Source organism: Perognathus longimembris, chromosome 16 (assembly GCF_023159225.1).
Source record: "Perognathus longimembris pacificus isolate PPM17 chromosome 16, ASM2315922v1, whole genome shotgun sequence".
NCBI lineage: Eukaryota > Metazoa > Chordata > Mammalia > Rodentia > Heteromyidae > Perognathus > Perognathus longimembris.
The window spans coordinates 26,795,531-26,817,500 of record NC_063176.1 but is presented as its reverse complement, the minus strand read 5'-3'; the positions used below and the strand labels follow the sequence as shown (position 1 = coordinate 26,817,500).

At 37.3% G+C, this 21,970-nt stretch overlaps 1 protein-coding gene, 1 non-coding gene and 1 pseudogene across 2 annotated transcripts in view; 1 reads left to right on the top strand and 2 right to left on the bottom strand.

Annotated features, from left to right (window-relative positions):
- Scfd2 (sec1 family domain containing 2) overlaps positions 1–21,970 on the top strand; it is a 304,249-nt gene that overhangs the window by 174,374 nt on the left and 107,905 nt on the right. The gene's annotated exons all lie outside the window — the stretch shown is intronic.
- Positions 13,217–13,770, bottom strand: LOC125364689 (annotated as a pseudogene).
- On the bottom strand, positions 15,034–15,161 carry LOC125365086. The gene has a single exon (XR_007213638.1). It is a non-coding gene; the product is annotated as a small nucleolar RNA SNORA40 (small nucleolar RNA).

The window sequence follows — 21,970 nt, the reverse complement described above, 5'->3', positions numbered from 1 at the left end:
GACATTGCACGTATATACATAAAGACTGCATATTGAAACCCATTGAATGCTATTTGAAGAAGAGGAGGAGGGAATGGACATTTGGAGGAAAATTTGTTCAAACTGAACAATGCACTTGTATGGAAGTATCTCAATGAGAATCCCTCATACTATATATGATAATTCAAAAACAAAATAAAATGGTAATTATGTCACCATTGAAGTAGTGAAGCACAGTCTATGAAGCAATTGTGGTTAGAATGTTTTCTGTTTTTGTTTTTGTTTTTGAGATTGGGGCTCACTGTGTACGCTAGGCTGGCCTTGAACTTGTGATTCTCTGGCCTTAGCCTTCCAAGTCTGGGTTTATAGGTATGTGCCACCACTAAAAGCTAGTTTGTTTCTCTTTTCTTTTTTTTTTCTTTTTAAAAAATAGTTAATTTATTGTCAAAGTGATGTACAGAGGGGGTTACAGTTTCATATGTAAGGCAGTGAGTACATTTCTTAGCAAACTTGTTACCTCCTCCCTCATTTTTCCTCTGCCTCCCCCTCCCTTTCCCCCCACCATGAGTTGCACAGTTGGTTTACAGCATATTGTCTTGTAAATCTTGTTGTTGCATTGGTTTCTTAAGAGCTGTATCAGATGAACACAAAGTGGCCGTTTTCATTTTCAAAGACAAAGATATTTCTTTGGTGTTCTCATACTCACCCAATTGTTACTCTTGTAAACCTAAGTTCTTAGACTTCTCCCAGTTTGGGACCCAGGATGCAAAAGTTATTCACTACTGACTCACACCAGATGTCTCATGTCCTGATTTAAATGCTATTTTCCTGTGCATAGGGGTGGTAAATAGATAAACATATGATAGTAATATGTATTCCGTGTAGAATTTTTAGAGCAATCTAACCATATATAATCTTAAATTCTAAGTTGTGTGCATGATTGTAAATCCCAATCAAGTATGAACTCACCTTGTGAATCCATCAGATCCACCTATTTGTTTCCATCACCATAGGTGAGAACCCAGTACTCATAACATTAGAGGAAGCAGTACAGGATACAACAGCACGAAGGGGTGTATGCCTCAGCTGCTGAGAATCCCACAGATGGCTGCATAAGCCCTTTCAATTAGCATATTCCTAACCCAATAATAGCTTCTTCTTAAAGATGTGTTTTCTATTCCACTCCACCCATCTGGCATGGATATGCTGCTTAAGGAGCACATAATAAAGGTCTTTAGGAAAATACGCATAGCATATGTCTAGTAGCAGATTTATAGGCTGAATAGTCCCTGTGGTTTTCTTTTTGTCCCCTTCCCCAAATAAAGGGAATGAGAAAACATCTAAAACCTGAGCAGTTATTGAAGTTCAACAAAGGTTTCATCTTATTCATAAAAGATTTTGTGTCAAGTTTAAAATCTGCAAATTTGATTATTGTTTTCATTCTTCATAATAATCTTTTACAAAATGCATCGGTAAGGTTTGAACCACTTAAAAGGGCACAATATATAAACAAGTGTGGTGCATATCTTTAATCCCAGCACTCAGGTTTGTGGTAGGACTGTCTCTTCAATCCAGACTAGGCCAGTCCGAAGCCAAAATAGTTACATAGTGGGATACTGAGTGAGACTATCTCAAACAACAAAGTACAGTACAATACTTATACTGTAAAATTATGAACTTGCTCCTGAGATCAGTGAGTAAGAGTTCATATAGCAGAGGCTTGTAGAAAATTTGGGAGACCTAAAGAATAGGGATGTCTATCATTATACAATTTAGAGCATTTTAAAGAAGTGTTTGGCCAAATTCTATACAAAACAGTCAAAGTAAAGCAAACTATTTGTGTTAAACAAAGCAACATATTTTTTATTTTACAAACTAGCAAACTTTCATAATGGAACATTGTAGACTCTCAAGATTATTTCATGTTTATTGCTTGGTCACAAATTAAAATTGCATTTGAATGAAGGCCGTCTGAAAATATTGAGGTGTGATTAAAGAAAAATTGTCCAATTCCAACCAAACTACCATCTTGAGAATCTATAAAATTATTTTTGTCAGTGTTCAAATGCTCATGTGTGTGTAATACTCAGCATTTTGTTGCTTTGATTCTCAATACCTCTTCTTAGAATTATTTATATTAAATTAATTAATTAATAAACTAGTGTTAGATCTTGCTGTTTCCCCTTCTGAATTCTTTCTGCCAGTTCTGTTGTACTCAGCGGCTTCAGACAGTGAATGCTATGTAAGACTCTCCTTGTGAATCTGTCTTCATCAAAACTAGACTATCTTACCACAAGAGTGATTTAAAACCAAAGATCTCTGCAAACACTTGAACATCTCTACAGAAATATACAGGGGTCTAATTATCAATCTGAAAAATTTTTATCTGTGAAAATCCAGTTGTCTTTGCAGTTGAGGAAGGTTCAGAGGAAGGGAATTTCATCTGAAATGTTTAGAGAATCCTCTTCAGACTCATGGAAGGACTTGCCAATGGCATGGATGTGGAATTCTTTCACTGGATTCTAGTGGATGCCAATAAATAGCTTAGTAAATCATCAAACATTACTTTTCCAGGATTGTGCTCATTTTTCTTTTAGAAGTATCTCTTCAACATACTGTTCTTGTTAAGGAAAATTCTGAGAACCATGTGTTTTTTTTCTAAAGTCAATTTATGTTTTCAATTAATTTTCAAAAAAATTACATTTACAGTCTAACATTGGCTAGTACTGAAGACCCATAGTGCCACCATTTTATTTTCACTGAATGCAATCTTAATAAAAATGTCTATATTCTGGCTTACAATGAAGTATAGTGTTCCAAGAAAATATCCAGATCTGTATTTCCCAGGGTTTGGTTGAACTGTGACATGATGTTCATTGTTGGATTGTTGTCATGTTTATTGTAGATCTTTATCCTTGGCCTTATGTTCCAAGATGATTTCTCTGGCCTGTATCAGATACATGTGGTTTTAAAGTGATTAGACTTTTTTTTTTCCTGTGAAAAGATAACTTTGGGTTCCAGAGAAGATCAGTATTCAAAAAGACTCAAGTCATGGAGGCTGTGAGAAGCTGCTCTCTTACATGCACCTGTGCTTATAGGATGTGTCTCATATTGGTTTCATTTGTCATATCCAGTGTTCTCTTATACTTGGCAGCCATTGCTGATTGGCAACCCAAATGTCTGTATGATGTACTACTGGGTTGTATTTCATTAAATGCTATACAAATGCTGGCTCTAAGGGAAACTGCCAATCTTACTCTCAACTCTAACTCTAAGCTAAAAAATCAAGCTTCCATGCCAAATTATTACCAAACCCTAATTTTAAAATACTTGGCATGAAATCAGTTAAATTCTGTGATTTTATGGAAAAATAAGCACATTATCTTCAACTGGAGACATAGATATTATAGCTTTCTGATTTTGCATTGTGAAAAAAAATCTTTAAAAGAACCTCCATACCATATTATCATATGTAAATCATAGAAAATGAGACCCTTATCATCTAACTTTTTAGAAAATCTCTTTCTAGGCCAGATGGGTGGCACATAGCTGTAATCCCAGCTATTCAGAAAAAGAAGACGGAGAGGTTTTTGGTACGAAGTACACCCCAGGCAAAACAAGAGACCTTATCAGAAGCAAAAAAGAGCTGAACACATAAAGTATTGGATGCCTGCCTTTTCACTTTTTAATTTATATACAGTCGACTTCACTTTGGGAGTAAAGTCCTATAAGAATTTATAATTGATAACCACCTGCCATTCAGGTCTACAATTGTCATGTCAATCCCATAGCTTTCATATACTGTTAGTTGAAGTCCCTGGAGTTGATAGGGAAAGAGTTCCATATCACTTTGCAGTCCCTGTCTGCTTTCTGTTCTTATAATCTTGCCTTTTCCAGAATACTATCCAAATAGACTCAGTCAGGGTATAGCCTTTCAAATGCAACTTCTTTCACTTAGCATTTGAGATCCATCAGTGTTGGTTGTGCCAGTACTTCATTTATTTTTTTTATTGTACATCAGTCTTCCATTATGTGGAGACAACAGTTTATTTATCTATTACCGTTTGGGTAACATTTTTCAAGAAACGAAGCTAGTAAATCTCATATAGACTTTGCTGTTTTTTATGGGTCAATGAAGTCAATCTGAACACAGTTAAACTCAAGCCATTAAAACTTGTATTGTTTAAGGTGCAGGCCTCTCAAGTGAAGTGTATATCTAAGATGTTCCAAAGAATCATGAAAGAAGATATTAGAGTGTGCAGCCAGTCCTCTGGGCCTCTGACTGTATGCTTACCAAAGGCCCTATCTCATTTCATTCTTGCCACTGAGGGCACTGGAATAGGACATGGGACTTTCCAGAGTGGGACTGAGTGGGAAGAACAAAGTTAATGAATTGCAAAGTGTGCACACTGGCTTTAAATATTTTTGGTAAAAGTTTTCCAAAAACTCTTCCAGATTCTAAATAGGGAAGGCACATACAATATCAGAAAGAAAATTTCATAGTGCAGAAACCATTGTTATTTCTTTAAGTCCAAATAACAGAATTTCCTTTTTGTACCTGAGAGCTTGCACCTGTTGTTCTTGTGTTAGGACAGAGTAGTAGAAGCTGCCATTTTTTGGCATCCATCAGCAGAATCTGAAAGCAGGCTATTAAACATTTGTAACATGCATCTATCTATTAGTGAAATGGTTCAGAGAATCACCCTCCTACCCACCTGTCTCTGCTCTCCAACTTGGCAACTTACTGCAGTGCATCTATGCAGCCTTCATATGCTCTGAAGGCATTTTGTTATTTAACTGAACCAACAGTGTGGTAGGAGAATTAGAGAAAAGTTACTTTAGCAAACTTGAAAAAAGTCAAGCAGCCATCATCCATGTTATACTTAACTCATAAAATGCTTTTCCAAAGAAAACTTTAAACCCCGGGGAGCTCCCCCCCACCGTGCTCGCTTGTTCTTTCTCTCTATTTTTCTTCTGTTTTCTCTTTCCCTCTTTCTGTCTCCCCTGCTTTCTTTCCCTCTGTAACTTCGTTCCTTTCATGCATAGTCAATAGATAACACTGCACCACATTATGAGGGAACGAATCACAGGAGGAGTATGTACCAGACCCTTTCTGGCTGTTCTGGGCAGAGAACATACCTCACAAGACAAGTAAGTAATTCTATGGCATAATTCTCAAAGAATTGTCCCACCAAGCCTAGCTTTACCATGGTGCACTCATACTCATTTCTATCAATAAAACAAAACAGTGACAGTCTTTTGTTTAATTTGTTTAAAAAATGGTTAGTGGAAAAAACCTTTAGTACACAGTACTCCTACACTATCCTAGAAAGAAAACAAAGATATTTCCTTTTCCTTAAATATACGTATATTATTAGTTGTTCATACTCTTCTACAAACCATACCTTTCCCCCCAGATTTTCATTGAGGATTAAAACGAAAGGTTAAAGTGATAAATGTGAAGAGTACATGGGATTTAGACATTGGGACTGTCCAGAACCTCATGAATCATCTACCCCTTCCATCACCGACAGGATCGGCACAAAACCAACATGGCAGGTTGACCTGCTTTACCCAGGTCACTGCTCAGGACATTTCAGAGCTGTACTGACCTTCCTGTCTTCCTATAAATAGCATTCGAGAGATGAGTGTGTGAATGGGCATCTAAGTAGGGTAGGTAAAGAGGCAGACAAACAAGCCTGGACAGGTGAGACAAATAGGTAGGCTGAGAAGATATGCTTACACAGTTGTTGTGTTTTTGGTTTTGGGGTTGTTGTTTTTTTTTTGGTTGTTGCTTTGTTTTTTTGTGTGGAGCCTGCAAGAGATCTGGCCTGTGGTCTGGATAAGGCTGGCATAGTTTGAGCACGTCCTTTCACTGACTGTGTAGTCACTTTGGAACATAAGGGGATTTCTGTATCTGTGTATATTAGTTCTGTCACATTCGTAGGCTAACACTTAATTCATTGCTATTTCAAAATAGTATAATGTGCACATCTCACTTGACCAGAGGACTTATTTTATAACCTCACACTTTTACTAGTAGGAAAAAGCTGGAAAAGTGAAGTAACAATTTTCAACTGTGGAATTTATCATCTCATCCCCAACCCCCACTGCCCCATTCCAGTGGTTTAAGTTTGAAATTTTGCTTCTCATTACATTTATTCTTCTTGTCCTGTGTATATTCTATTCTAGTGACCTTCAAGTGGTAGTAGTGTTGATATGCTGGTTGCCTGGGAGTTAGGGAGTGTTCCAGACATCTAGAAGGACCTGGTTCTTCCCAGTGAGATTGTCTAAAGAAGAGAGATTTGGTTAGGAAATAGCAGCATGATAAACCAGTATTTATTTGTAGAGTTCTCATTGATTTTTGTCCTGATATCTGCAGATTAAAAGAGTAATTCAGCTTTGGAAAAGGGACCTGATATCCTTGTTTTCCATCTAGTGCATCACTGAAACACTGGTCTGATGGCTTCCAGAGGCCTGGACTAGGACCTCAGAGGCAGCATTTTTACCTCTTGTTGTATCATCTGTTTATCCATCTAGTGTCTACTCTCTGTCTGCCATGTGCCAGGCATTGTGCTGGTCACTAGAAACAGTGGTAACACCCACTTTGATAGAGCTTCAGCTATGTCTCTAATTAGCAAAGGGCTCTGGTAAGTTTTTCTGTTCTTTAGTAGTGAACTTAGACTGGATGTTTTTCAAAAGTACTTAAAACTCCAACATTCTACATGTAAAAGGAGAATGTTCCCTGATATCTTATGGGGTGAGGAATGAGGGCAACTAGAGTAGTAGAAATAACAACAGTGTTTAACAGAAGGAAATTTTTTCTCCTCCTGATGGTGATTGTTTCTCTTCTTGGAAAATTTTATGGAATTTTTCCTAAGAGAAGAGAAAGGGGGAAAAAGAAACATTAGCCATTTATCCCATAAGTGTTAACTAAAGTAGCTTTTTTTTTTTTTTTTTTTTTTTGCTGGCCCTGGGTAAAGTAGATTTTTACAAATGTAATTCATTCTAAGTAAAGGGGATTTTTTTGGGAAATGTTAATATATGAAATTGCTCTTGTGCATATCATGTGTTATATTTATAACAAGTTAGATTTTGACAAAGTTTTACTTATAAATTCCACTCCGAAAAGCAATGATAGGCCTCTAAATAAGTAAACAGTCTGTGCCTGTTATGGTACCCAGCAGTAGGTTACCTGTGCCATCAGAAGTAAATAAGACATGGTCTGTGAATTCATACAGTGAATTCCAGTGTGGCAGTTTGTCCTGCCTGAATTGGGTAGCTGAGTGGATTTCCTTCTTATCTTCTTACACACACACACACACACACACACACACACACACACACACACACAGACCTTCTCCCTTCCTTCTTTTCTCTCTCTCTTTCTATCGCTCTCTCTCCCCCCCACCTCTGTTTCTTTTTGCCTTTCTCTTTTTTCTTTCTTATTTGGTATTTCATCATTCATAATGTGATATTCTGCCTTTGGATAGTGACTGGCATTGTGAGAAAATATACTGAGAAGGTAAAAGTTGTAAGTGAAAACTTGTACTTTACCTAAAATTACAGAAACTGAAACAGCTGCCTGTTTGCCAAAAGGGTGATCTTCAAAGTCTACTTATTCTCCATTAACAGCCTAGAAAATGTGGGTTTTTAATGTGCTTCTTGGTTTGGAAATATCTATACTATTTGGTATCAATTAAACTAAAAATATTTTTATGGATTAACAGAAATATTTGCCTAAGTGTTGATTTTCTCATTCTGTTTTAAAACGGATATCACCATCTGCACTTCATCCACAACTTGGAAATGCTGATATTTTAAGTATATAAATATGATTTGAGTATTTGACCAAGTTAGTGTGGTATTTATATGAACAAGCATAGATTTCTATTTAAGAGGTGGCCACCCAGAAGCACTAAGCCACCTTCCCTTCTCTTCCAATCCTCACCCCTTCTTTTCATTCCATTTCTTTTATTCCTAGCTGTAATAATAGAAGCTACCAGCCCAGCCACACAGCAGGGCTGTGGAAGAACCCACAGGTTGGATTAATCCCATGTGCCTCATTCAGCCTAGACTAGATAAGGTGCATTATAACCAGTGGGCTAGAATATACAGAGTATAAATTGATATTCTGAGGAAAAGTATAAAGCTGCATCAATATTTACAAGTTCCAAAGTACCTCTTTCTTCTAACTGTTTCGGTAGGGAAAGATCTGAGCCAATGTATGATTATTGAGGTGGTGACAGGACAGCATTAAAGGGGCAGTCGACTTTTGTTTTTAATAGTAATGTCATCCACTGGTCAGCTACAAACCTTATTTAAAACAGCCTTAAAAGTAGTCTTCTAATATAAATGCTACCAGTGATTACTGGGAAAAATTATGGACTATTTTACTTTAATTTTTAAATTTAATTTTATTGTCAAGGTGATGTATAAAGGGGTTACAGTTACATGCATAAGGTAGTGAGTACATTTCTCGTAAAACTTCTCCCTCCTTCATTTTTCACCCACCTTCCCTCTCCCCTAGTCCCCATCCCCAGTTGTAAAGTTCATTTCCAACATACTGCCTTGGGAGTATCCCTGTTGCATTGGTTCACCCTTTGTCCTTTGTCTCACCATTTTGTTGTTCCTCTTCCCTTCCCTAATTCAGACAAACTTATATACAACTCCCAGGGTACCAAAATCAAATACAATTACAGCAGGAGATAAACTATAGGGGAAAAAAAGAAATAAGAAATAACTTCAGGGGCTGGGAATATGGCCTACTGGTAAAGTGCTCACCTCATATACATGAAGCCCTGAGTTTGATTACTCAGGACCACATATATAGAAAAAAGCTGGAAGTGGCTCTGTGGCTCTAGAGGTAGAGTTCTGCTAGCCTTGAGCAAAAAGAAGCCAGGGACAGTGCTCAGGCCCAGAGTCCATACCCCGGGACTGGCAACAAAACAAACAAACAAAAGAAATAACTTCACATAGTACATTAACAACAATAACAAAGAAACACCTCTTCTTTCCATATCTTGGGGTTCATTTCACTTAGCATCATCTTATATGGTCATATGAACATAGCTATTGAGCTATTGTGATCCACCCTTATTTGTAACTTTTTAATTTTTTCAGCAGCAAATAGTTATCCCAGTTAAATACCCAGTCTTCAAAACAGGTCAAACCATACAATTGTAAAGAACTTAACCTCCCATTAATTCATCCAGCCATTTGTTCATCAAATAGTAATTGCCTCTAGTAAGTCATGTCCTCCAAGTCTTCTTCCTCCCTCCAAACCATTTTTTCATGATTTTCATTCAAGTCAATCCTTCCTTTTGCTTTTTTTTTTTTTGAAAAAAAATTATGGCTTTAAATATCTTATTTGTTTGTTTGTTTATTGTGCTGTACTGGGGCTTTAACTTAGCGCCTGGGTGCTGTCCTTTAGCGTTTTTTTTTTTAAGGCTTGCACTCTTTAAAAAAAAATTATTTATTTATTGTCAAAGTGACGTACAGAGGGGTTACCGTTTCCTACGTAAGGCAGTGGGTACATTTCTGCACTCTTGAGCCACATCTCTATTTCCACCTTCTTTGGTGCTTATTGCAGATAAGAGTCTTATGAGCTCTCTCACTCAGGCTGGCTTTGAACCATGATCCTCAAATCCTAGTCTCCTAAGTAGCTACAATAACAGGCATGAGCCATGGTTGCCGGGGATGGGATTTAAATCTTGATTTCCTGCTACCTGGAGCAAGCTAGATGAAAAAAAAAACTTTCATTACCAGTGTTGTTAGCCAGCTTGTGCAAAATAAAAGAGTAAGCCAATCATTAGACCTTTAGAGGACTTTTCTGGGGCCAAAATTTACCAGAGACTCCTTCATAAAGAGGAGGTAAGTAGATATTCAAGTCTTCAGACTTCCTTGTGACAACTGAAACTTGCCATTGGGGTTTTAGAGACAGAGCCACAAGAACTTAATGGAAGCAGACACAGTGAGAACTGCAGGACTTTTGATCCGTTGGTTCTGGATGCCAAGATTAAAACCTGTATTCTCTGTGGAATATCCATTCCAAACCATCCCCGAGTCATTTAAATTACATTGTCTCTAGACTTTCATCAGCAGAGGTTTCCTCTCCCCTGCAGCCCCACACCCAGAGAGGCATTCTCAATGTCAGCGGATAGCTGACCATCCAGTGATTAACTTCATATGATAAATGAGCCACGTCGCAGGACAGCTCACACTCAGAGCTCTATCTCCAGGTTCATTCTGAAAATCTCTGGATTGGCCCCTGGAATTTCATTTGTTCATGTTATGTTTCATTCCAAAGGAATTCCAAAGTGGTTTGAGAGGAACATACTATTAAAAAACAAAGTGACTACACCTGGGCAAAAAGAAAAGAACAGAAAATAAAATGAAACTATAGGCATGGTAAACAAAACAAGTGAACATAATTATAAAATATGCAGTTAAGAAGCATGATATCATATGTGGTTCAAATAGGTATGGTTTCAGAACAGAGCTTTCTAGCAGCCCAATAACAACAGCAGCAGCAGCAATAACATAAAGCTAAGAGTAATTAGACTGCATCCTGGAAAGGAAAAGAGGATTGTGTTGGAGCATTCTTCCCACCCAGATCACACCCTCAACATGTGGATTCTTCTTGGTATCTCTTAGAGCTGTAGCAATATTCTGGGGGTTCACTTGGGCCCATAATTCTTTTTTATTTTATTTTATTTTTTAAATTTTTTTAATTTTTTACCATAATTCTTTTTCCCAAGTGCTCTGTTGGTGTTCATTGAGTTTGAGTTACAACTCAATTTCACATTTCAGGAATATGCACCTTTTAGAGAGCAGATTCAAATCAGAAGGAAGGACTAAGATATATAAAGGAAATGAACCATTTCAAAATTAGATGTAGTATTGTAGGCAAGGATTTTTCCTCCCTATAATTGAGTTCAATATTTAGATGCCTGACTCTCTAAACACAAAGGCCTCAAGAAGATACAAGGAGCCACAAGCCCCCATAAATTAGATCAGCTTCCTATGGTATAGTAAAGAATAGTCTAATGCAGCTGTCTTCATCTTTTTGGATAGTTTTTTTTTTTTTTTTTGGCCAGTCCTGGGGCTTGGACTCTTGGCCTGAGCACTGTCCCTGGCTTCTTTTTGCTCAAGGCTAGCACTCTGCCACTTGAGCCACAGCGCCACTTCTGGCCATTTTCTGTATATGTGATGCTGGGGAATCAAACCCAGGGCCTCTTGTATATGAGGCAGGCACTCTTGCCACTAGGCCATATCCCCAGCCCCTTTTTGGATAGTTTTTAAAAAAATTTTTTTTAAAACTTCTACTTAACCTATAGTTATACCTTGGATCCCTTCATTTCATTTTTATAATAAATAGTTTCATACTCCAACTATTTGTCAAGTACTATGCCAGGATAAAGCAATGAATAAAAACATCCAAATATCTAACACATCCATCTCTTGTATTATTTTCTTGTTTGTTAGTTAACATTAAGAAGAAAGACAACTTCTCTTGATTTTTTATGACAGTCTTTTAAGTACTATCTCATTTCTATTTTGATCTCTAAATTACCCTATGAGGTAGTTTGTTGGAATTAATTCCCTCTCTAGAGATGAGAAAAAGTTTAAACTTGCCAAGGTCATGCAGGATTGCAATTCAAAACCAGGTCTCTTATTTAGTTTCAGTGTCTTTTGTTATTAGAACATTCTCTTCAATTTGCTAAATGGAAAAGGATAAACCACTATTGATGACAATATTGATATGGATACCGAGCTTTTACAAGACTGAAAACATAGAGAGGAATAATCGAAGCACAAGGGTTTTTTTATTGTTTTGTTTTAGATTTGCTGTCTGATGTAATAGATTTGACCTTCAGTGGTCTCAGAGGCCCTAGCTTTGTAAGTTTGGGGATATTTTCAAAGCTGACTTACAGGCAGAAAACAGAATGATAATCTGTTCTTATCCTTTGTCACAGTCAACTTCCAAACAACCCAGTCTCCCAATAAGAACCGTGTATTTCAGTGTTCCTTCTTGTTTGTATATGCCTCTCTCACTGGGTCTCTCAGTGGGTAACTTGCACTTGACATCCTTTTGTAGTCGTACTTCCTTTCCCAACCTACTAGAGATAATATTTTTTTCCTACACCCAAAGTGTAAATAATAAGGAACTATCGTAGCAGAAGAGTTTCTGACAACCACACAAATCACTTGACAATGTCCCCAGTGGCATTAACCATGGTGCTCCATGATTCAAGGACCTGTGACCCTTCCTCATTTTTCACACGATAGTGTTGGCATCCAGTCACTGGGGGTAGAATCAACCCAGTAATGTTTTCCATCTGCTAGCTTGGCACTAGTCACTAGTTGTCACAGAGTGTCACCTGGATTCTGTCTAATGGTCTCCAGGTCAGGGCAAGAAGTGCTTTGCTACAGTGCCTTCTATAGAAAAATAACTTCTATGCACATCAGTAGACTCTGTTTATGTGAACAAAACAAACTTGGCTGAAGTATATAAAAGAAATTTACTAGGATAAAAACCTTTTCGAAAAGTCCAAAAAGACCTTTCTGTACCATCTCTCTTCCTGTCCTTCTCCCACATCTTCAAATCCTGACACATCTCAGCTGTCACCTTCTCTAAGGAACTTTTGCTCAACACCCCAACTCTTTGTGTGCCTCTGGAGAGCTTAATTCATACCCCACACAACTGCTATTATTTATTTGTATTTCCCCCTCTCCCACTAGAATATAAACTCTTCAAAGGACAGCAGGCATTGCATCTTTTTTAAAGTTTGTAACATTACAGTATATTTCCATTCAGGAAATGATTTGCAGGAAATGATTAGAGAAAATTAGCGATCTCTGTTACTTTTAAACAAAACCTACTAGGATAAAATATGTTAGAAGCTGCTGTTATTTTTTAAAGTAGTAGTTAGGATGTTTTCTTCCCTTTTATAAAGCACTGGGACTAGGAAATTCAGTATTTTGAGCAATCAGACATTTTTTTAGATGAAAAGTTATCTTTAATGTACAATAACTTTATAGATGTGCTGATTAGCCATGCTAACGTATACACAGGATCAGTACATAAATCAAATTAACATTTATAACAAAATATATCCTATGAAATAACCCTAAAATTCTGAACTCATTAAATAGTGTGTTCTCAGACTGGGGAGCATGAGACACAAAGTGAGTGGTGTAATTTAGTATGCTAAACAGGAGGAAATAGCAGAGCACAGAGCTAGGGAAAGTCATTTGGTGTTGTTCTTCATTTTGGTTGTAGTGCTTTCTTGTCTTCAGGTGAGAAAACTTCAAAAGTAACAAAATATTTGAGAAGAGAATTTACATCATTCAGTTCCAAGTAGTATTCTTGTGCTATTTTCTCAGCAGTCCACATTTCTGGGTAAAGTTTATGATTATTGAGAAGCGTCAGTGCCTCTATAATGGAAATTTTGCCTTTAGGAATGCTGGTGACAATCATTTCCGAGTGATGGTCTTTTGGCATTCTCAACTCCTCTGGCAATGGCTTTGGTTGAACTTTTACCTTCAATGAAGGCACGGGATCTCTGGAATCAACATATACATCTTTTTAAAAGTGACAGCAGCTTGTTATCTTTTTTAGTAACTTCTCCCTCAATTTCAGGATGATGGTTTACATGCTCCAGCAGGAGCTTCTTGGTGGAAGGGTGGAAGGGAGCCATGGAGGACTTCCTTTTGCTGATCTCTCCTTCCGCTCGCTCGGTTCTCCAGGTTGAAATTCCTGATGGCGCGGAACACGGAAGCCCCCATCTCTTCCAGAGCATGGTCCCCACGGGGCTCGCGGCGGGCCGGGGTGGGTGACCCAGACATTTTTTTTAAAATATAGCTTTTGACTGGAAAACAAAAGGACAGAGCCTTCTATGTATCTTGTGTGTATATGTGTGTACCCACAATATGTAAATAGAAGAGACCAGATACTCACCAGCTAATAATGGCACTCAGACTTGAGAGGTAGAAAATTGGGAATAATTAGTACAGGTTTAGGCAAGTCATAGCAGAGCATCACAAGGCCCAATAGCTATACCCTTATGAACACATAAGATGATGCTAAGTGAAATGAACTCCATGTTATGGAAACAATTGTTATATCACAGTTGTAACTACTTTCAACATCTCATGTGTATCTGTAGCTTCTATTATTGATGATCTTGTATCATCTTCCTGAGGTTGTACCTACACTATCTCTGTAATCTTATCTGAGTATATTGGAAACCGTGTATACTGGTATTGGAAGTAGGAAATTGAAAGGGAATACCAAATTTGAGAGACACAGGGTAAAAAAAGACAAACAACTACAAAAGCAATACTTGCAAAACTGTTTGGTGTAAGTGAACTGAACACCTCCGAGGGGGGGGGAGGGAAAGGGAGAGGAGGGAGGGGGGCATGAGGGACAAGGTAACAAACAGTACAAGAAATGTATCCAATGCCTATATGAAACTGTAACCTCTCTGTACATCAGTTTGATAATAAAAATTTGAAGAAAAAAAAAAGAAAATGACACTAAACTTTAACTTCATACATTTCTAAGTACTTTTTTAAAAATTTAAAAAAACAAAGAAAGTAGAAATTTTATATTGTTGAGACGGACAAAATATTTGAAATGATTCCTACCATATATGTATATGGCCTCAAATTCATTATCTTCCTACCTCAGCCTCCAAACGACTGGGATTATACATGTGTGTCCTACACTTGGCTTCAATATCATTTTAAATTAACTTCAGACATTCAACAGCTTGACCATTGCCAATTAAATGACTTCAGTTCATGTTTACCATAGTAAAGTGGGTTTCTGTACATGTGGAAATGTGCCAAAGAAATCCATCCCTGTATAATGAATGTAAGCCAATTAAAAACATAAAATGAGTTTCCAATTTATTGGAAATTTTACATCATTAGTATATTATCTAAGATGCATATGTTTTTTTAAGCTTTTATATCAACTTTATTCATAGAGCCAACATGTGTGAGTTAACACCCCCCCACACACACATTGCCAACTGTTGTAGAAATCATATTCCTTCTTACACGAACCAAAATCTCATATTCAACAATGAGTTCTGGGTTGCAAAAAAGGATTTACTATTTGTACCTGTCTGTAAGGTTTTGTTACAAACTAAACAAAGACACACACAAATGCTTGATGCATATTCTTTTCCCGGGTAAAAGTTACTTCTTTCTTTAAAAATTTCTAAGAAGTTATATAAAGGAGTTGTCATTAAAAAAAACAGTTTATAAATGCAATGCATTTTGACCACCCCTTTCCACATTCTTACTCATTCCTCCCAACCCGCCCCTTCCCTCACTTTTCATTATTTTGTATGATATACAGAAGAATATAGAACTCTGAAAAATCTGTCACTTTGAGGGGGCTTTGGCAAACATAAGGAGAAATGATGGGGTAATCACAGTAGAAGTAATTTGGGGACAAAACTGTAACTTAAACTAAACAAAATCATCTAACCCCGGCATTAAGACCCTTCACACCAACTTTTCATCAGAGGACAGGGATATGTACTCACAGCTGACTCTTGATGAAACATAACCTAAACACCTTGTCCCCATATTCTTCAGTGCATGGACTTTGTAACCACACAGACCCAATGTGGCAATGTTATGTCACTTGCACCAACCCTAAGGCACACAGCTCTTCCTACCTACCAGAGAGGCTGGGGAATATGCTCTATCCATGAAGAAGAGGAGAGAGAGTACTGGTCTCTGAAGATCTAGAATCATCTCTCAGAAAACTTTGTTCCAGGCATAGAGCCATGGAGTAAACTGAAAGATACAAACACCGGAGTTATTTGCTTTTTTATTTTTTCCTAATTTTAAATTTTTTCCTTATTTATTTATTTTTACAAGTTGAACCCAGGGCCTCCCACATGCTAGGCAATCACATGACCAGTACCTCTCTAGCCCACTCCATGACCCTTCAGGATATGATGAAGAGGTAAAAAAGCCAGGGCAGTACTGACAGTTTCCCAGGCTTTCTCCATAACTGTCTTTTTGAAGCTGTCTGAAAATTATCTCTAAAAGTTTATTTGCAATAATTTGTCTGTTTCAAACTCATTCTGCAACAATGACCTTTAAAGTCACTAGATGTGTATAAACTGACTTTCATATCCACTCTAGATCACATGGCTTTCAGAGGGATCTCAGTCTGATTTGAAAAAGAATATCATTTAATTAACATGAATTAACATGAACAAGTCCAGTACTGTTTCAGATACATCAAAAGCCTTTACAGTGAAGAGAAGTCATGAAATGACTTGTTAATTTTCTGTGTGGGCACCGGAAAAGCCATACCCATTAAAAAATAGTTGTTTAAAAAAATCAACCAGGAAAAGCTGATTGCTAAGTATTTAGCTCCCTTTTAGCCTGGGAGGAGGAAAGTGCATTGCAATTCTTGGCTCTGAGGTGGGGTCAGCAAGATCACTAGCCCGGCCTTGACCTTTGTGTTTGGAATCTCTCCTGTTGACTCACCAGACTCATGTAATTTGGTGAGCCAAATAACAGAAATATAGACAGTTCTCTGTGCCTGAGCCTTCAACCTCCTGAGTAATAATTGCCATGGCTTGGGAACCAAAGCAGAGCAGTCACCTAAGACCTACTATATTCATCTAAATTAAATCAATGAATAACTACCAGGCAACCCACAGGGAAGATGGAGTCCAGAGGCTGAGTAGCACAGCTGCAGAAATTTGTATATTCCTTGTTTTGAAATGACTCTGACAAAAGTGATATGCCTGAAAGGAGAGAATTTAGCAACATTGAGGATTCAGACACACAGTTATCAAGGGCCAGGGTCATCCTACCTTTTGGAATCCAAGTGGAATTTTTCTTTTAAATTTCTTCTCCTGATGATGAAATAATGTGTCCTGTTATAATAAAAACCAATAGTATTTTTCAAAATTAAGCAAGATTATGAAGATTAAAAAATTGAAATCAACTTTAATTCCATCACCCATAGACAATCACTATAAACATTTCAGTCATCCTCTTTCAATTCATAGGAATTGTATATTAAAACATAAATCTACCTATGTATAGAAAGCTTTAAGTGCAAACTAACTTACATATCAAAGGGTACTTTCCACGTTATTTGTTTTCAAAAATGTATTTGTAACAATTGCATTATATTTTAAGATTTACAATTATTTATTTTGGTGTTTTTCTATTTTTACACATTTCAGTTTCCAGCTTTTGAACATCCTTGTACATAAATCTTTGTTCTTATCTTTAATTACTTCCTTAGGATAAAGTCCTAGAAATGGAATGAGTAGGTCAAAGTTTATAATCCTTCTTAAGGCCCCTGATAATTATGAGTCACACTGTATGCTAGGAAAATTGCCTTAGTGCTTTCCCATCATTTGGGTATAAGAGGGCCAATATCCCCCAAATAATCAGCACTGAGTATTTTTCTTCACTTACCAAATAGGAACTGGATACACTCTGGTCTCTATACCTTTATGGGTTGACTCTGCTTAATAACCTGGTCTCCTTGGATGCACAATGTATGAGAGACTATTACAACAAACTGTATTATGGTTGTTCCAAAATATAAAGGCTAAAAAGTGCAGACACAGCCATCTAAGATGTGTTCTGCATGAACACATATGCCTTACATTGTTTTTAATGAACAAGGTCAGGCTAGTATGAGTTTTGTTGTATTTAGATGTCCTGAGTATCCTTTGGGAAGGCTGTGTTTGGTCTCTAGGGTTGACATGATAAAACATTTTCCCAGAAATATCTAACAATAAAGAAAGATCCAAGCGTGAAAACTGTGCTTCATAGACCCAGTGGAGTTTTCCTGTTGACAGAAAACTGATTGACTGAATATAAATCACTGTGACTGTCCACTCAGGACAAATTGGGAAGAAATCACCAGAAGGAAATTGGCCTCTGACGTGTAAGAGCATTGGATTATTGCCGTCAGGAGTAATGTTTGTCAGGGGCATTGTGTTTTTGCCTTTTTTTAGTTGCATGTTATTTGCAGCAACATTGAGTTGCCCTAAGATTTAGATCCACTTTCCTCTAAGTGTGCATGTATTACTTATTTCCTTTTGCATTTTAACAATCTACAAACAACAGATTTAAACTATCTATGGTTACAATGCTTGGTTTATCCTATGACATCAAATTTTCATCCACTTTCATTAAGCTTAACAATGTCACTAAAATTAATCAGATAATTTGCTGGTGCTGGTGGCCCATGCCTGTAATCCTAGCAACTCAGGAGGCAGAGGTCTGAGGATTGTGGTTCAAAGCAGGAAAGCCCATGAGACTCTTATCTCCAATTAACTACCTGACAACTGGAAGTGGAGCTATGGCTCAAAGTGGTAGAGTGTTGGCCTTGAGCAAAAAGGCTCATGGACAGTAGCCTAGGCTCTGAGTTCAAGTCCCATGACCACCACCACCACCACCAACAACAACAGATTATACAATTCAATAAATATGAGAGTCAAGACCACTGATAGGCCATGGGATTGAAACAGAGAATAAGACCACCAAGTCCTGTCACCATAGAGCCTACCCTTGGTCATAGGAAGACAATAAACAAGCATGGGTATGTCACATGCTGACAGTAGCTCTGAAGAGAAACATAATAGAGAGAGAGAGAGAGAGAGAGAGAGAGAGAGAGAGAGAGAGAGAGAGAGAGAGAGAGAAGAGGTAGGGTATAGAGTAGAGTTCCAGGGTACAAACTTGCTATTTTATATGACATAGTTGTGAGAAGCTGCTTTAAGGAGGTTTTATAAACAAGCCTGAATAGATTAAAGCCATAAGCCTTTTGCATATAGCAGAATGACTTTCCTGTCCCCCAGGTGTGGGGAATGTTAAGGCCAAGGCCCTGATATGGTAACTTGTTGAGTCTCCTCCAGGAACATCTATAAGGTCAGGTTGAGCAAGGAGAATGGCAAAGCTAAGGGCAGGTAGGCCCTAGTTGGCCTAATGTATGTAACAAGAACCTCTCTGTACATCACCATGACAATAAAATTTTTTTAAAGAACAGCTATGTCATCAGTGTCATGATCATCACTGGTTTCAGTAAAGGACCAATAGCATAAAAGCTATTGATGCAATTGTGTTCAGATTCTCCTTTCAAGCAACTGTCTACTAGCTTCAACCTATAGCCCTTAGTTGAGTTTTTTTTTCTTTGCCAGCATTGGTGCATTACAGCTCTAAGAATTTGACTGAAATAACTAAAATTCTGGACTCATATATCGACCTAGTGAGGGCTTTAGGACCCATCTAAGTCTACCCCTTCATTGTACAGATAAGAGCTGAGTGCCCAGGAGATAAGGGAGCTGAGTGGTCTCCCCAGGGTATATTACTCATTGCTTGCAGAGCCGATTTCAAATCTAGTGCCCTTTATACCATCAGAAATAGCTCATTTTTTCCCTAAAAATTTATTTTGAAAGAACTTAATCTCACTAATTGTATATTTTAAAACCCCATATTCTGTTGGAATCTACATGATTTAACTTTAAAAGATAAAGCAAATTTGGGCCAAATGCTTTTTTACTTAGGTTTGTATAACCCATGTCATACTTACTATTTCATCCTTCATGGTTAATGTAGATAGAAAACAGACAACACCATAACTTGAAATTTGGGGACATTATCTCACTCTTTTACATAGTGTGTTTTTATTTAACTTGTTTTTATTCATACTTCTACTTTTTAATATATGATTTAAATGTTTTCCATGTTTATTTCTAAGTGGGTGAAGTGTGGTCCATGTGGTACCATTGCACAACCATCCCACCCCTGGATATTTTGTCCCTTATTTTTAGGAAGCAGAAAATAGCCTATTGTGTTATAATTACTCAGTGGTGCCCACCCAAATGTGATTATTATGGCAAGAACTTTTCCTGCTTCTCTGTTTTAGGAGAAGGGATGAGGATGAGAGTAGGACCATTTTTTTTTAAAGTCCTGAAAGTACTTGAGAAAACTTAGGGAAGACTCATATTTTTACAAATCCTTTAAGAGACTTCTAAAAAATCCACACAAAGCCACACAAAGCCACACAAAACTAAATGCTCTTAACAGTCAGAAGCATAAGTTTTCTTTTGTTTCCTAATTAGAACCTCTTACTCATTTCTAGTACTACTCAGTTATTCTATATAGTAACAAAGAAGATTTGAAATACTGGATCCTGGCTTAAAGGACTTGGGAGTGGTAGGTAGCGACGTATTTTTAATCACTTGAGTTCTGGAAATCTGTATAGAGATTTGGAAAACGTTTAAAATCTTTATCGAAACAGGATATGTTTGTCCAGTTTTCTTGAATCTCTTTGAGCCCTAACAAATAATGTTAGTGAAGGATAGATTTGACTTTCTTGCTTTCTGCTCCTATATGATCCAGGAGTAGTAACCAAGCAGCTAAATTTGTGACAGCAGATTTATTTTCATGGCAACTAATTGTAATGTTACAAACATGAGGTTATCGACTAGTTCTACATGAAGATTAAGTAAGATTCCTATTTGAATAGGATCATTCACAATCTGTGCCAAGGGGAATATTATCAGCAGTGTGTCCTCAACAATCTTCTCATTATTCTAAGAGCTTTGTTTTAACTTGAGAGGGTTTTTGTTTGTTTCTTTTCATTGTTCAATGTTTTAGTTTTGTTTGATGATTTGTTTTATTAATTTCCTTACCCCAGGTGACCCAGTTTTAAAAAAAAACAACTGGTTATTTTTAGCATTGGAAACTCATCTTCTGAGGTCTCTGTCTTCATTTAATTCTTTCTTCATAAGTAAGATCTTTTTTGGAACTTTTGTCAAAAACATCTGTACTTTGTGCTGGACAAACATCTGTCTCCCTGTAAGAGCTGCTGGCCTTCTGATGTTAGATAAATCCCTTTTGCTCTTTAGAGGGGCCCACACAGAGTATGCAGAGGAGCTATTCATTCTTTAAGCCAGAGCGCCTCTGTGTGGCTCACACAGGTAACTACAGAAATAGGACAAAGCCTCCAAACTGCTCACCACTTTGTTCTCCATTCTTCCTCTTCCCAAACTTACTCAGTTTTTAAAAAGCAGATTGTCTTTGAACACATTTACTCCTTGATGTTGTGAATATCCTGATCTCCAAATATCAGGGATCACTAGAGCTAGGTTGCTGTGCCAGAATATCTTCAGAGATGGGGTGGTTATATGCCTCTTCTGAGCTGTTTTTCTAATGGTGACAGCCAATTGTCCATCTTCTCTGAACTGCCTGATGATTGACATCCCACACTTGAGAGATAGGACTGCTCTTGATAAGCTTGTCCTGCCAAAAGTGGACTTTGTTGTCATTTTATTTACTGTTTTGTATCCTTCACTTAAATTCCTGTTGTCTTCCTCATCCCTGTGTCTCCAGTGTACAGCTCAGTGATTAGAATACCATAGGTTCTCAGTAAGTATTAGAAGAATGATAGATGTTAAAGGACCAAGTGTAATTGATCAGAAACATAAAATTCCTGTGTCTTAATCACTCAACAATACAGTTCATTTTCATTACTGTGTTTCTCTCCACTTCTTTTAAATTACCTTAAATATAGTGAGTTTTGCTTACTGAAAAACTGAGTTAGCAAATAGCAGACCCTATAACAACACTGGACATTTTAACTTCACTCCTTTTCCCTCTCGACTTGCTGACTTTTGGTTTATTTTGCTAAATCATTAGCTTGTAATGTCTACATTTTATTCAAAACATCTGCTACCCAGTACTCTGTTAATAAATTTTTCTAGTGGAGACTGTAAGCTCAAAGTAAAAATAAAGCTGACTTATCCTAGTTTTCACAGAATAGGGATCCTAAACAATGTTTGTCATCTTACCATCTGCATCAAAATGTGCTGTATACAATATTAATATGTATATATATGCAGTGTGATCTGTGCTGCAAGGAATATGCACAGGTGACAGAGGCAGCATGGTGAATGTGAGGCACAGGTAAATGCTTCATGGATTG